The following is a 16,820-nucleotide window of genomic DNA, read 5'->3' as shown; positions in this document are numbered from 1 at the left end:
AAATATGTTCAATACTAATAAAAACAATTATTATATATAATATACGTACATATCATGTACTTTATTAAAATCTTAAATATTTATAATACAATTCAACAATTAAAATCCTTAAAAATTGCTGCACTTTATAATAACTCATATAAATTAAGTACAGTTAATAAAATAATAATTGCATTGATAAAAATTACTCCTTACATAAACATATGTCTTTCTTGATATCAATAAACAATATATTATATAATAATATTTTATTACATTTTTTTCAATATGATTAAGTAGACTTACAAAATATTATGGCAAAATCCCCTTCCTTCCAGGGGATAACACCAGAATCCTGAGAATGTAATGATGTCCTGATAATATAATTTAAGAATATACAATATAAATAATACAATTTAAACTTTTATTATTTACCGTTAAAATGACATCATTTTCTACAAAAACAATAAAGAACATAATAAGTATGAAAACCAACATGAATGGCATTTTATTATTAATTATTACATATAATATTGTAGTAAATTATAATTTTCGGATAACCGTGATGTTGTTTACATTTAAAATAGATGCCTAACAACGAATTAGTATAATGCATTAATAGGTACCATATATTCGAATTTAACCTATAAATATAACAATGAAAAATCGTTAAATTCTCGATTTATTTAAAAATTATTCGATAAGAAAAGAAAGTTTTATCAATTGTAATTTATAGTTTTAGTTTATGAACGTATTTATTTATTATATTATTATGTATTACAATTTATAAGTTTTAACTATTAACTATTTAACTATTATTAATAATAATTATAAATTATCGAAATTTTAACTCATTATGCTATACGATGCAGTCGATGCAGATGCAGCTAATTTTTGTCTAGTTATAATATGTACCACTAGATTTCCCTCTACTCAAAACTCTGTGAATAACCTTATCAAACGTATGATAAAATATGAATTTGACCACATTTGGCATGCTGTAGCCTGTTAGTTGTGTTTTCAAATTAAAAAATATATTTTACATAATATGCAGTCTTGTAAAGTATTCGAATACACGTATTTGAATACTTGTATTAAAATACTTTTAGAAGTATTTTTAGTATTCTAAATACAATACTTTTAAAGTATTTTTTAAGTATTCTGAATGGTTTTTAAAAGAATTTTTTACATAATATAAATACTTGTACTTAAATACCATATGGTTCGTTTTATTAATTATTTTTGACAAAAATTTGACATCGATAAAAATAATATTGTTTCCGTTGAAATAGTCGGACATGTTATTTTTTTTCAAATTGTTAAAATCTATGGTAAGTATATAGTAACACAATATAGGTATACCTATAGGTACTGATATACAGTATACATAAAACATGTATGTAATACAGTATACAATTATACAGAAAATACTTGTATTCAAATACTTATAGTGCTGAGTATTCGTAAAGTACATTTTTAAAATAGTATTTTAAAAGTATTTTAAACACTATTTTATTTGAATACTAGTATTAGTACTTTTTCAAAAGTATTTTTTACAAGACTGATAATATGGTATATAAGTATTATTTATTCCTGAAGTTCTATTTGGAAAATCTGAATTTTGCTACATACGTCATCGTGTGTATGACATTTTTTTACCATCTCAGATTTTTGCTGGAGTTCCTCGCCCAAGATCTAAAGAGAAATAAACTATTCTTGATTCTATTATTTTTTTTTTAATTGACCAACTAACTACTTCTAACACATCATAGTAGAATACGTAGATAACAAAGCTATTTTCACTACCCATAGAGATCCAGTAATTGACACTATATATAATAATCATAACTTCCAAAATCACCTTTAACGTAGCTATTGTCTGCTTGGCAGTCTTATTGAAATTGAAAAGTCAAAATAAATACCTCCAAGTTATCACACGTCATTTTTAACCTTCGTAAAAGAATCTATCCTGTTATAATCATAAATACAGTATACCTAATTCTTATTTTCTACTGAATCCAAAGTTTGATATTTGGGACATAATAACTGATTATTTAATTGAAGTTTGACCGTTATTAAAATACCTATATAGAAAACCCCCATTCGTGAAATAAAAACACACCTACCTATTATAAATATTTGCTGTGACTATAAGTGCTGAAGTGTAATTACGTAAAAAAAAAGATTAACATAAGACAGGTAAAGATTTATCGAAAAACGTAAAATTACCAAATGTAATTGTTTATGTATTTATAATGCGTTTAAAAGTTACGTGAATGACTCGATGATTAATACTTATACCTACGGTAAGTGTTAAATTCTTAAATAATTAAAACAGGTATTTAAAACATAATTATAGAACTGTGAATAGTTTGGATTTTTTTTATTATTATTGATTTGGAATATTAAATTATTCATTAATATTCATAAAAAACGATGGTTTGAGTAAAAACACTAAAAAACATATAGTTGATGTAATGTATCTATAATATGTACATAGATATTATGCCAGTAATAAGACTAGGGGTTATGGCCTATGAGCGACGTCTATCTTACAAACTAGTTTTATTTGATAGGAAGATTATAATAATGTATAGATACCTACACGTATTTCTATTATTATTATTATTTTTTTTTTTTAAGTGAAGGAAGTGATATAGCGTGACCAAAATACGATTGAAAAATAAATAGGGAAAATATTGTCGGAATAAATGAGATAAAATTATAGAAAAATACAACACAAAAATCGAAGGCCAACCGATGTTGGACGATTATAATACCGATCCCAAGCCTGTAATTACGTATTAAAGCCCTAAGGATTATGCCCCTTCACCCAAGTATCACATTCTCAATTATGCCGATTGTTGTAAAGACTGTATATACGTGTGATGGATCTAAAAAAAATGTTAGAAAGATGTGGATTGTAACCAGGGGCTATTTTCAAATCTGATTTTAAGAAAGTTTTTTTATTATTTGTCCATAATATATCATTGAATTTTAAGTAAAGCTAAGTATATAGATATAATATGTGAAATTTGCGAGTATTTCACTTATTAATATTATTTATGGAATTGTTATTTTTTTTAGTTTCTATAGCCATATAATTATCAGAAGTTTATACAATCAAAGAATTTTTATAATTATATGTGTATGTACAATCAACATTACAGCAGTTTTTAAATTTTATATCAGATGTATATACTAAGTTTTTGAAACATAAAAACGAACAAGATACAATAACGATCCAGTGACAGTGCTTAATAGTATCGTATCACTTCGCTCACCTTAGCAGCAGAGGATAAGTTTAGATTAATACTATAGTGTATAGTTTTATTAAAATGAAAGCAATATTATGGATTAATCAATAACTTCAAATTCTAAAAGTATATATAACAGTACCTACCTGTTATTAAAAGTACAGTCGAACTTGTATACAAAATTAGGTCTAGGTTTTGGGGAAAAAGTTCCAGATACTGATGATTTCGACTGTAACTTTAATGTTCGACCGTACTACGCTAACTTTTTTCGATAAATTTAAAGACATAAGGTTACTTACATGAGAAACTTTTGAATCATTAAGCAATTTGTGCCTATAGGAAGAATGCTGTTGGTACGCTCAACATCATGTTTAGGTAGGTATATTATAAATATTTACCATTACTAACAAATACGATCACTGCAGCCTTCATTTACAAATAAATATTGGCTTCTGATTAGTTAACAATAATCTAATAATAGGTATATGTGATAAAATATCAATGTATAATTATTATTATTAGATAATAAGTATATAAAAATTTAATTTTACGTATATGATTATTTTTCAAAAATGTGTTCAACCTTCCGTACATTACTAATGGAAAAATAAATTGCAATTATTAATATAATTAAATTATAAAATATCCTTAGAAATCGGGGCTGCATGACTCTAGCTAAAATAGTATTTCGTATACAATAATTATTATTTGATTAAAATATGTAACACATGTATAACAGAGAATTATTACTGATTGGCTGTGAGGTACACTTGAGACCTACTATATATAGCAGAATGTATTCCAGAGTTGTTAAAGGTTAATATACTAAATTACAGCCTTCATGGTTGATTTAAAATACAATGATTAAATTGTATGTAGTAAGTGTAGTATGTATTAAGTGTATGGACTGTAGATAAATTATTTATAAAATATATATGAGTACTAGCTATAAATTATAGACAAACAGTCAACAGATTAACACATACCTATGATATAAAGCTGAAATGTATTCAAGCGTTAAAACTGATGTTTTAAAAACATTATTGGAAATTATATAATATGTTTTATAATTTATATATAGTCACGCGGACACGGATAATTGTTAATCAGTAGTTACCTACTCATATATGTAACTAAATTTAAACGTTTTAACTTTTAGTTTTGTGTTGTAAGTTTTAATGTAATAAAGATCTTACTAGCAAAAATTATTTATTCTAATTTCAGGTTACTAACTATATCTATATGGTTTTTATACATATATTTTTTTATTGATTTATTTATTAACTTCGACTACAAGGCCATTAGAGTATGAATATTTTTTTTAATCTAGAAACTGTATATTAATAATTTAAATTTGTTTTTCAATACAATAGAATTAAAAATAAATAATTTTTATAAATCCAATTTTATAAATAAAATGATCATAACGAAGTATAAAAATATTAAACAATATTATATTAGGTAAAGTATAGTCCCTATACCTACCTATAATGGCTAATACTACTATATAAGAGCTTTACTATAGGTTATAGGTATGTAGCCTACAGCTATTTTGATCATTTCAATACAGGTGCCTGTTTTAGTATACAATATTATTATATTTTTACATATAATTCCTACTCTTTTAGTTAAAAATATAGTTTAGACTTTTGATGATTATTGAATATTATAATCAGCGCCGGATAGAGACTTTTCGGCCCACCGAGATTTTAAATTTCTACCGGCCCTCAACAAAGTATCGGCCCATTCGAAAAACATTTTTTATGATCACTCTTTTAGTAAGTGTGCTTTAAATAATAATTGTTTTTGTTTGGAAGGCTTGGATTGTGCGGGTGTTTGAGGGTTTAGCGGCACCCCATAATTGAATGCCATATATAAGCCCATACTGGCCTAAGTAAGGAGTAATATAGATTAGTAGTTTGGCATTTATATTCATTTTAAATTTCAGTAATAGTCTAAGGAGGTGGAGTTGGGTATTAATAAGTGAAGTTAGAAACTATAAAATATATTCTAAAATATCCTTAAATGTTTGAATTTGTCAATATAATATATACGATGTTGCAGTATTATATTATTAAATTATAATATTAATAGCAGTACCTATAGGTATACTTATAACTTATTACAAGTAATTTTGAAGTTTAAAAATCATAAAATTTTTTCTGTTTATGGAAAACTTAGTGTTATACTTTTAATCCTTAGTTATAAACAGAAAAAATTTTATGATTTTTAAACTTCAAAATTACTTGCAAATTTTCGCGTTTTCGACATATTTCGTAAAAATTTGAACTATAAACGCTTATAAAAAAAATTGTGACTAACGATTTTTAATTTTTTTTAGCTACAATAAGAACAACTTATAAGGAACCTTGTATTAAATTTTCAAGTTATTTGGTCGTCCAACATTTTTTTATCGACACTTAAAAAAAAAATTCTCAAAAAAATCGAAAATTTCAGTGGTCTATAAATGACTCAAAAAAAGTCAAAACTTTTTGAAAATTAAACTGTATATATATAACACTATCATAAACATTTGGTGAAAATTTCAAGTATTTACAGTGATTAGTTTTTGAATTACAACCATATAAAAAAATCAATTTGGTCGAAAACTGGTTTTGCGTAAAAATTCCAGTTTTTCTGTCATTTTTTTTTTTGTTTTTCTCGATTTTTTTTAAAACTGTTGGAAAATGTTTACTTTTGACCTCTATAATGCACCAAGGATCTTCAATTTCACATCGGAAACCACCCCCAAAGTTTGAAATCGAAGCATTATTTCGACTAGTTATGCTGTACACAGACACAAAAACAAAAAAAACACACATCATTGTAAAATCAATACATTCATCACTTCGTTCAAAATCTAAAATATTTACATCTATTTACATGTGTACGTTAATACACAATTTAAACAAACATAATTGCTTGCAGGGCTCAACACCACATACTTTTAAGTAGGTATATACGTTTATACTTATTATCTATAGATAATCATATTATTTAGACAATTTATGACCATACGATTTTGGATCATTCTAAAAATAAAACAGGAAACGTAATTTTTAGTTTACATTTTTTTTTGTTAGTTTTTATTGATGAAAATGTAACACAGAACTCATCGAAGACATAATCCATTGTTCTAGATTATTGTATTAATATTTCACTTCCTTGGTTTTTAATATTATGCTTTAGAGGATTATTAGTTATCATATTTAATACGAGTAATTAGTATGAAAAAAAATTAACAATTTTTTTAAAAATATGAAAAAAAAATACTAAAATAATGATAAGTTATTCTATCAACATACATTCATATAATTAGGCGTGCGCAGACTGATATAGTCATATATTAAAATTGAACAAAAATAAATTACAAATATATTAGTAAGTCTTCACTCCTCAAGTCACTTATCACTTGATACTTACTATATTTACTGCAACGAAGTCTGGCTCAGGCTTGTAATAGGAATTATTATTACTATTATTAAATTGTATGTCGTCTGCGTCATATAATATAATGTAGTTTTTACATACAGTTACAGTATTATAGTGATATACGAGTGTAAACGAGATTTATAGCCAATAACATTACGATTTATATTGGACATTGCTTTGATATTTTATTTTATTTTATGTAATATATACATATTATAAATATAATAAGTTGCTTACTGGTCAGATAGGTATATCAACAGCATGATTCCGTAGAATGCGTGTTTTAATTAAACGTTTCATTATTTACAAATCTTTAAAAAAAAAATAATAATAATGCATTAATACAGTAAATAAATAAAATAAGTAAGAAAGAATCCAATTTCAACTTGTCCATAACTCTTGGATACTAGCCAAATAAATGATAAATGAATAGACTATTATTGCCAATCGTGTAGGTGACTAACAATATATTTATATAAACGATAAATAATGTATTGAAGTAAATATGATTGTATATACTTATATTATATGATAAAAACGTGGACATCCACGATCTTCTATATCTTACTAGTAAGTATATTTACTATGTAGATATCAATAGTTCCATGTCATCGAATAAGTGCATAACTTTACTAAAAATATATTATGTTGAATTCGAATTAAATTGATTGAATTTCTAATTATAAAATAATTTGGTTATTTTTACGAATTTCATCAAATTTTGAATTTCAAATGCTTATAAAAATACATTGTTCTGACATTAAATTAAAACAATTTTTAATTGAAAACATAAATTTGAATCAAAATTTATAAAAATAAAGCTGGGAAAAATTTTATGTTGCCATAAATATTAGTAGACTAAATATTAGCCTTAATATTTTTAAAATGTCATTGTGTACCTATAACCTATATAGATATAATAATTTAAATTAAATTGGAATGTTAAATGTCTTTAAAATTTATGTTTATTGAATTAAAACAAAAATCGTTGTTATGATGTACCTATTTTCAAAATTTGTACTTTAAACGAACATTTATAACTTTTGAATTTTGATTCATAAAAGTAGGTACTATATTATAATAACAATCAACCAATTTCTGCCAGAAACTTATTTCAATGTTGAAGATCCTGCAATTATAATGTGTATTGTTATAAAAGTTTTTTCAGGTATAAAAATATAAAGTTAATTAATTAATAAAAACATATGCGTTTTTCACAGTTGTTTTATTTTATTTTTATTTTTCCTTTATTATTATATACACAATCTGTACCTCACGGGTACAATAAGAGTATTAGCATTAGCTGAGAAAATAAAATACATGAATAAGCTTGATAAAAGCAGCCACCCAGTGATGACACTTATAAATTGAGGTTATACATTAATTTATATATATATATATATCATAGTTATTTAAATAAAAATACTGAGAACTTTCGATTTTTAACCACATCAATATTGTAAATTTAGGCATTTATTTTGTTGAAAAAGTGTCTTAAAATACAATGTATAAAACACATATAAATGGAAAACTTAAATATACATCCATCGTCCCATTTCGAAGTATCTAAAATAGAGGTAGTTAAAATACCTAATAATTAAATAATTAAATATTTGCAAAGGATGGCATGGGAAGGTCGTGACTTTTTTAGGAGGTAAACGTATATTTAAATAAAGATTTAATTGTATACATGTGATTTGTTGTACATATTTTTTAAATTGATTTCATTAAATAAATATGTTTTAAAAGTCTTAAAATTACACATCGTGTATTATATTATTTATAGAATATACTATAGAAATGATAAATTTAAATACCTATAGGTTAGAATAATTTATTTAAATAACATTAAAAAATACAGTAGGTAGGTATCTAAAAAGTCTTAAAATTATATGTTGTGTATTAATAAAAAAACAAGTGTGTATATTATATAGATACTATATATTTATATTAAATAATTGATCCGTTAAATTACCTATATTATAAGGTCGTGAGAAAAAAAAACACGAAAAAGAGAAAATCAAATAAAGTAGGTACCAAGTACCAACTGTTCCCGTATAATGTAGGTATATAATGTATAATATATATATATATATATTATACGTATAAAAATTATATACGCTATTGTACGAGACGATTTAAATATCTTTATTAATAATAATATTATGCTTGTAAGTAGTGTGTACAAGTGAGTTTCGTGTGGACATATAATACATTTCGCTACATATAATGCGTTTGACCGACATGAGAAAACTATTGATCCAATAATTGTATAATATAATATATATACTTACTTATCTACCTATTTTTCATCTTAAGATGTTATTGTCGTGTTTGTTATTATTTTAGTCTATCACGGTCACGGTACCTATACCTATAGTGATTTGACTTGAACGTTTATTATTATTATCTACCTATACTGCAGGTCGTATGCTATAAAATGCTATAGTAGGTAATACTATGAAATAATTATAGTAATACTGTTATGAAATTTTATTTAAGTAATAAATAAGTAATTTTAAAACAACTTTATTTATTTTAATCGTATAGATAATACTATAGGTATACGGGAATAATTTAAGTATTCGTTTTCTAGACTCTGTCACTTGGTGGAGGGGGTGAGTAGCTAGAAGGTACTTTACTCTGGAATATATACTTCATCTGCAGAGTCTATTGAATATTGCTTGACGATATACCAGCATACAACACAATTTGAGAGTCTACAATATTGTAATATTATTTGTTGATCATAACTTCATAAGCCTAATAGGTATATGACGACAATATAATGTATAACTTATAATACTTACTTCTTATACGAATATTTACTTAGTGACCATTATAATATATATTATAAATACAATATAATTAAACCGATCAAAAATTAATCCATATAATATTACGAATCACATCATATTATTTTTATCATTTTATCATATCAAAATAAAATGTATATATTATTATGTTTATTGTATATTTATATACACACATAATATATATATATATATATATATATATATATATAATGTATATTGTATATATATATATATATACAATATACATAGTATAATATACGCAGGACGTATAGCTTTCGTATAGCTAACGTATAGCAATATACATAATATTATACGCGTGCAGTGTGCCTGCAACATGATAAATTAGCCGATTGCGATACGGGTGTTAAATTATATATTATACGAAAAACGACCATTAGGGCTTTTGTCGAACGGATGCGGAATATGAGCGCATAATTTGATTTGTGTCGTGTCCGTGGCGAGACTCCTACAGCGGCGCGACGATTACCCGCGGGGAACCCGGTTGGTGGTGTTGGCCGCGTTCCCGGCGCGTACATTATATTATACGCGTTACCTATATAAGTATATAATATGTATATACTTATATATATATATATATATATATATATACATATTATTACATAAGGCATTTTTGATTCTTTTTATTCCAACACTCGCACACTATACATTATATTATTATGTAGGTATATATAGGTACACACGCAAAACACAATAATTATTGTTGACGAAAGAAGTCGTAATGTCGATACCATTTTTTTTAAACCTCGTTTGGTTTACGGTGTTATTGATGCTACAACACACATACATTATATTAATATATATATATACCTATATAAATATATACATACCTATATATAGGTACAATATCATGAGACTAAAAACGCATGTGTGTATATTATTGTAGAATTTTCCAGCTATGTGCTTTTATATATATAATATATACTCACAACAATTTCTACATTTCTATTTTATACGTGTATATTTTTATTAATGAGGATTTAGAAGATAATATAGTCTGTGTACAGACATCGTAGTACACATAGAATTGTTAAAAATATGGATTATTTATATATAAACCTCGTCTAATACCCTATATATATTGACCGTTAAACATTTTAAATATTATTAAAATCAGAATCATGTCAGCCTTCATTTGATTAGAATTCATAAGACGTCTAGATCTCTTGCTCCTAAATGGTGTAAAATCTCATAGACACTGACCTAAATCCAAAATCATAGCTTGCGAAGAACGTTCCAACAGTTTAAATATATATTATATTATTCGCATGCAAATATAAATGTATAATGAAAATTAATTCACTATTATAATCTACATATACGTCATCTATAAATTTACTACCACTGGAGGAACAGGGGTATAATACTATATAATATATAGCTACACAGATGTAGCTGCTACGTAATAATTTTTAAGTACAATAAATAATAACCTACGTATATATTTCCTACAGCCCTACAGGGTTGATTGTACACGCAATGATAATAAAATATACGCATCGCCGCCACCGCCGCCGCCTTTGCCACCAACTAAAATAGGCGTTGTTATTATAATCAATATTGTATGTAGACCAGTCCGCCACTGCATTATTTTTTAAATAGTAATAACCTGCATATTACCATATCTATATACAGTTACATATAGGATATATAGCCGGTATTCCGTCATCATATCTTAATCTCCCAAGAACGTAATCAAGTCTTTAGGAAGGTTTTAGTATATCTACTTCACTTACAATATAAAAAATAGTATGATGCCACTGTAGAAAATAATCAATAAATAATCAATCATAATCAAATAGATTTGAGTATATTAAACAGTTTCCGATGACAAACCATTAACGTTATCACTCATTGTTAATACGAAATTACGAAGTACCGTAACATAGTGGTATTATATCGGTGTTTGTGCATGTGCCATGACATATAATGCATCAATGATGTTATAGTAGTATCATATTATAATAAGAACTCAGTCAGATAAGACGTAAAAATAAATTGTATATTATTTGTAATTTTATTTATATTAGGTATCATAATTACACTAGGAAAGAGCTAATAAATAAAAATATTTATTTATAATTTTTATTGATTTATGTGTATTGGATGAATTAATTTTAAATTATGATTAATTCAATAATCACTAAAGAGTTTAATATCATTAATATTAACAACACTTCATTTTTGTAGTATACGTAAAAACTTTATAAATGTAATATTGATATCGATACCGTCGTTAACAAAACAGTAGGTTTATAATATAAAAACATAGACTTTGACATCCCATATGATCAATATCTGATACGACTGAGTCTAGTGATTATTTTTACGTAACATTCATTATATCAAAAACTTCTCATTTTTGAAAATATTATTTAATTTCAGTTACTTAAGTTAAGTATGAGTATATGTAAAATTTTGATGGATTTTGAAACAATGAGGCGCCTACATTAAAACAATCAACTTGTATAACCTATATTTATTACATATAGGTATAGGGACACCTATTCCACTATAATATAGACGCACTCAGTGTGTTTACGTGTTTTACAGGTATACAAACGAGCCACGTGTAACGAGTTAAAGCAAAGAAATATTCTTATTAAATAGTATTATATTGTAAATATTTATTTTTGCACCACTAAGCGATATATTGAATTGGAATTTTACCGACATACATCATCACCGACATTATATGGGTATCTATATATTTCAGTTTGCAGGTAAAATTTATATTTTTTAGTATCTATATTAAAGTATTATTTTAAGTATTTTGTACATTTTCATACATTTCATTCGCATAATGGAATTAAGAACATTATTTTAGGTAATTTTATTGTTCTATGAATGTTCCCATACAAATTCACTATATATAGGCATAAAGATTGTAATTTAAATAGATATCTAGCGACTTTAGTTATTTGTTAATGTATGTATAGTATATAGTTCGGTACTCCACGATATCCTTACAAAAATTCAACTGCAATAGTAATTATATATCTTTTAAAATACCCACCTATATCAAAGCTATTTGGTATATATACTTTTTAAACGACCCTTAAAGTTTGCATATAAAATATCAAACAGGTTATTGATATGGATAAATTTAGTCTATAATGATTAGGTAGGTATAACTTTTTGAAAGTCGATAAAAATTATTTAATAATTTAAATTCTTAAACCAACATAACAAAGACAAAAGCAACCACAGGCGTTTTATAAGTGGTATTACTCCATAATAGGAACACATATTTAATTTCAACTGACGTCCTAACTACAAACTTTTATTAAGTATTCGAGTGCCGAAAAAATAATCATCCAATCCATCATAATTCTAATTAAAATCACACGGTGTCTTTTTTCTAATCATCTCCTTTCCTAACAATCAATACATCGTTTGGCTCTTTTGATTCCAACGCCTGCAACAATATTAAAGTATCCAACTTTGTTTTGTTAAATCCACATAAATATTTTAGATTTTCAAAATATATTTTATGTATCATTTTAAATTTTAATAGATAACCTTTCTTTTTTGTTTTAGATTTCAGCGGAAATACATATTTAATAGACATAAGGTATAACATTAGTGTATATAGCATTACTTTGTTCAACACGTGCGTGGTAGACATATAAACATATTATTACAGAAAGTTTAAATTTCAGAAAATTATATACTAAAATTATAGACGCAGGTGTTTTGAAGTAATTTCACATGGGTATGTATATAATACATGCATTATATATATATACATAATATAGGTACATATATACGATATACGCCAATAATATTAAAAAAAAAAAATATACATATATATATTTAAAAGCAACTATAGGTAGCTAATATAGCTATACCATCCAGATATACGAGTATTATTATATTATATACAGAGTATTAAAGAAAGATCTGAAAAAAAATTGATTCTATATAGTTAAATATATGAAAATATAGGTAGTCATCAAAATTAACATACCTAGGTAAGTAGTTTAAGAAATATGTTCATGTCAGGAAATTTTCAAAAATATTAGTTTGAAAAAGGTTATTACGTTTTAAATTAATTAATTTACTCCAAAAAAAAAAAATATTTATATTTTTAAAAATTTTAAACAGTTAACTACTTTACTTAATAAAAGGTTTTTACCATCAAAATTGTTCTTATAATCAAATCTATAAATTGGCTTTTTTGAAATTGTCCAAAAAATTTGTATTTAATTTTAAAATTATTACTTTCAATTCTAAGAAATAAAAATGTTATTAAATTAGTCAGTTCTTATTTCTTTGCATGATCAAAAATGAAAATAACGTTTTCCAACTCCATAATTTACTCAGGTTATATATTATTATTATATAATACTGTTATGTTCATATAACAATACTTATCTGTATAATAGATATAATCCTGCAATATATAATATTATATATTATTATAAAATAATTATGCACAAATATTACATCCTATTAGATGATAGATATTATCATGTCACTATTGGTACTTAAGTAGTTTATACAGTTTATATAGTTCATATATAATATACTTAGGTATTATTGACGTAGCCGCGCGATGTACCTACCTATATTTAGGTATAGTGTATATATATATATATATATATATATACATCACGATGAATACCTAGGAAGACCTGAAAGATGAAATAACTTTTGTTCTATAATCAATATTTAAATTATTATATACATATGCACTATGCAGTATATTTAATCATGATGTACCCTATAGGTACGAAATATTATACAATCTATATACCTATATTATTATATTGGGCATTATATCTTAATAAGTGCTATATAAGCAATTAATACGTAAAAAACGTTAAGGGAAAAAACCATCTAGTGATCGCACTTCCTTTTGCTTTTATACATATATCTATATTGTGTATATATATTTATATGTAATTTATTTTTTTATTTTTTTCTTACTGTTATTGTTATCATTGCAGGTTTTTATTTATAAATTTGGGTTGTTTACTTATATTAGCCTTACCTAGACATGGTAAGATTTTCAAAACATTTGAACGACTTTTTTCTTTTTAAATCTAAGATTTGTACATTTTTAATAACCTAATGTAGGTATCCTAAACAGATAAACCGTTTCCGCTCAGAATCGTTTTTCGTATACAATGATATAATATCATTGGATTCAAATTTAAATTCCATCCATTACAGTAACCCATTTGTAACCTACTGTACAGCAGACATCACACGACTTACCCGCTTTTTATTGCACGCATATTGCAAAATACGCCTGGAATCATGAATTGTACCTATATTTATAGGTAATCGTATTATTATTCTTTAATAAAGTTTTAAGTCTTATATTAGTTATTATTATGGTGATTGTTCTATTGCAATCCACAGCTGATGCGCACTGAGGATTTTTGTTAGGTGGAATACTCTCCACACAATTTCTATATTATTCGATAATATAATTATATTATATAATAATAATTAATACTCGTTAGCGCCATAATGATTATTATAACAAATTATAGTTAGGTATAGATATAGATAGTGGTAGCATACACAAATATATAACACTGTTTATTACAACAATCATTACTATATATAATATATATACCTATTTACTCTTCTATATTTATAAAGAACGTTACAATAATAATTATATTAATTTTACACAGCAGTACTTGAATCCTTACCTTATAGGTATGATGAGAGAGAGAGGGAGTATATGTACCTATTACCTAGTATTTCGTTTAATTCATAATAGTATTTCAGAATTCAGGGTAGCCGCGCGTAGGTTAGGTAGGACAGGTAGGTATATATACCTTACATACATTTATTTAATTTTCCTGCGTGACATTTAAGTTATTCTATTCTCTTGTATCGGGATCACCCGAGTTGCGTCCGGTAAAAAAGGTATACACGAATTGCGTCCCAAAAAATACAGGACGCAATTCGTATGTATTGAAATCAGGGGTTCTAATTCTAAACATGTATAATATGTTATAAATATAATATAAGTCAATCAAAACATCATTATTTATCAAATATAATAAAAAAGTAAATAAATCAAAATTATAAATATAGGCCATAATATAATAAATACCTAAGTTAATTAATAAATAATAAAATTGCTTATAAACTAAAACTTTTAGATTTGAATTTCTGCTCACATAAAATGTATTTAAAAAATATACCTCGGAGAACCCCTGAAAACAAAATGAAAATTCTACTACCTAACAAATATGTGGGACGCAATTATCGTGTATACCTTTTGAACGGGAGCAACTAAGGTGCCCCGCTTATATCAATATGTATATAATACTAGATATTTATAAGTACGCGTATAGGTAATAATATATAATCGTTGTATATTACTGAATTTTTGAAAGTTTATTTTTGCGTCCTTCATTCCCAAACAACCATCATTTTCAAGTCACACTATGGGACGCGTGGGTACATAATAATATAATATATAACATACATAAATATATATTTATGTGTTTGATAAATTATTATAAATATAGGGCTGTACCCTATATAACTATTTTTAATGTGTATACATTATGGTACGCTTATATCGATATGTACACGATCGGACCTGCAGCAATACTTTAACAGACCAAGAGGCGACCGGATGACAGCAGCAAGTCACCGGATGGCCGCAGGGATGGTGGTGCAGCTTGTACCAATATATTACAAATTATAATATGTTTATACACGTCGTATATACGCTCGGCCGGTAGGTACACCAGCAATATGATACAAATTAGACGTGTGTGTGTGTGTGTGTGCGGTGTATAAAACGTTGTTATAATAACAATATTATTATAATATAATAATACAGTCGGGTCGATTGAGTGTGTGATGTGCGCGCGCGCTTCACTATATATGTATAATAATAATACAACGCAATCGCAATAATATAATACGCGCGTGTAATAACAATAACGCTCGCGGCTCGGGCGACGGACTCCGACTCCCACGGGACGGACACACACACGACCGCGACGACTGGCATAGCGACCGGGTGGCGGTGTAATTATTGTAATAGGAAAAGTGTAAGCTCCGCGGCGGCGGCAGTCGTCAGCCATTGCGGCGGTCGGCGCGCCATTGGTCGGCGGCCCGCCGCCAATCCAAGCGTAATGGAAAACGAACGGAACGCGGTGCGCGCTCGATGCCTCCCGCCGCAGCCGTAGCAGCGGCGGCCGGAGGGGGGCGAAATTACAAAACTCGCCGGAATTGTCGTCGCGGTCCCCGCCACCCTCCCCCGCGCCAACGGTGTACGACCCGAACCTGGCGGCCCGAGCGGGAGCACACGCGCCCGCGCAGACCCACTCGCCGC

Source organism: Diuraphis noxia, unplaced genomic scaffold (genome assembly GCF_037042655.1).
Source record: "Diuraphis noxia isolate RWA-SAM2 unplaced genomic scaffold, SU_Dnox_SAM2 contig0004, whole genome shotgun sequence".
Lineage (NCBI taxonomy): Eukaryota > Metazoa > Arthropoda > Insecta > Hemiptera > Aphididae > Diuraphis > Diuraphis noxia.
The sequence above is the reverse complement of the archived record's forward strand: the minus strand, read 5'-3'. Positions refer to the sequence as shown.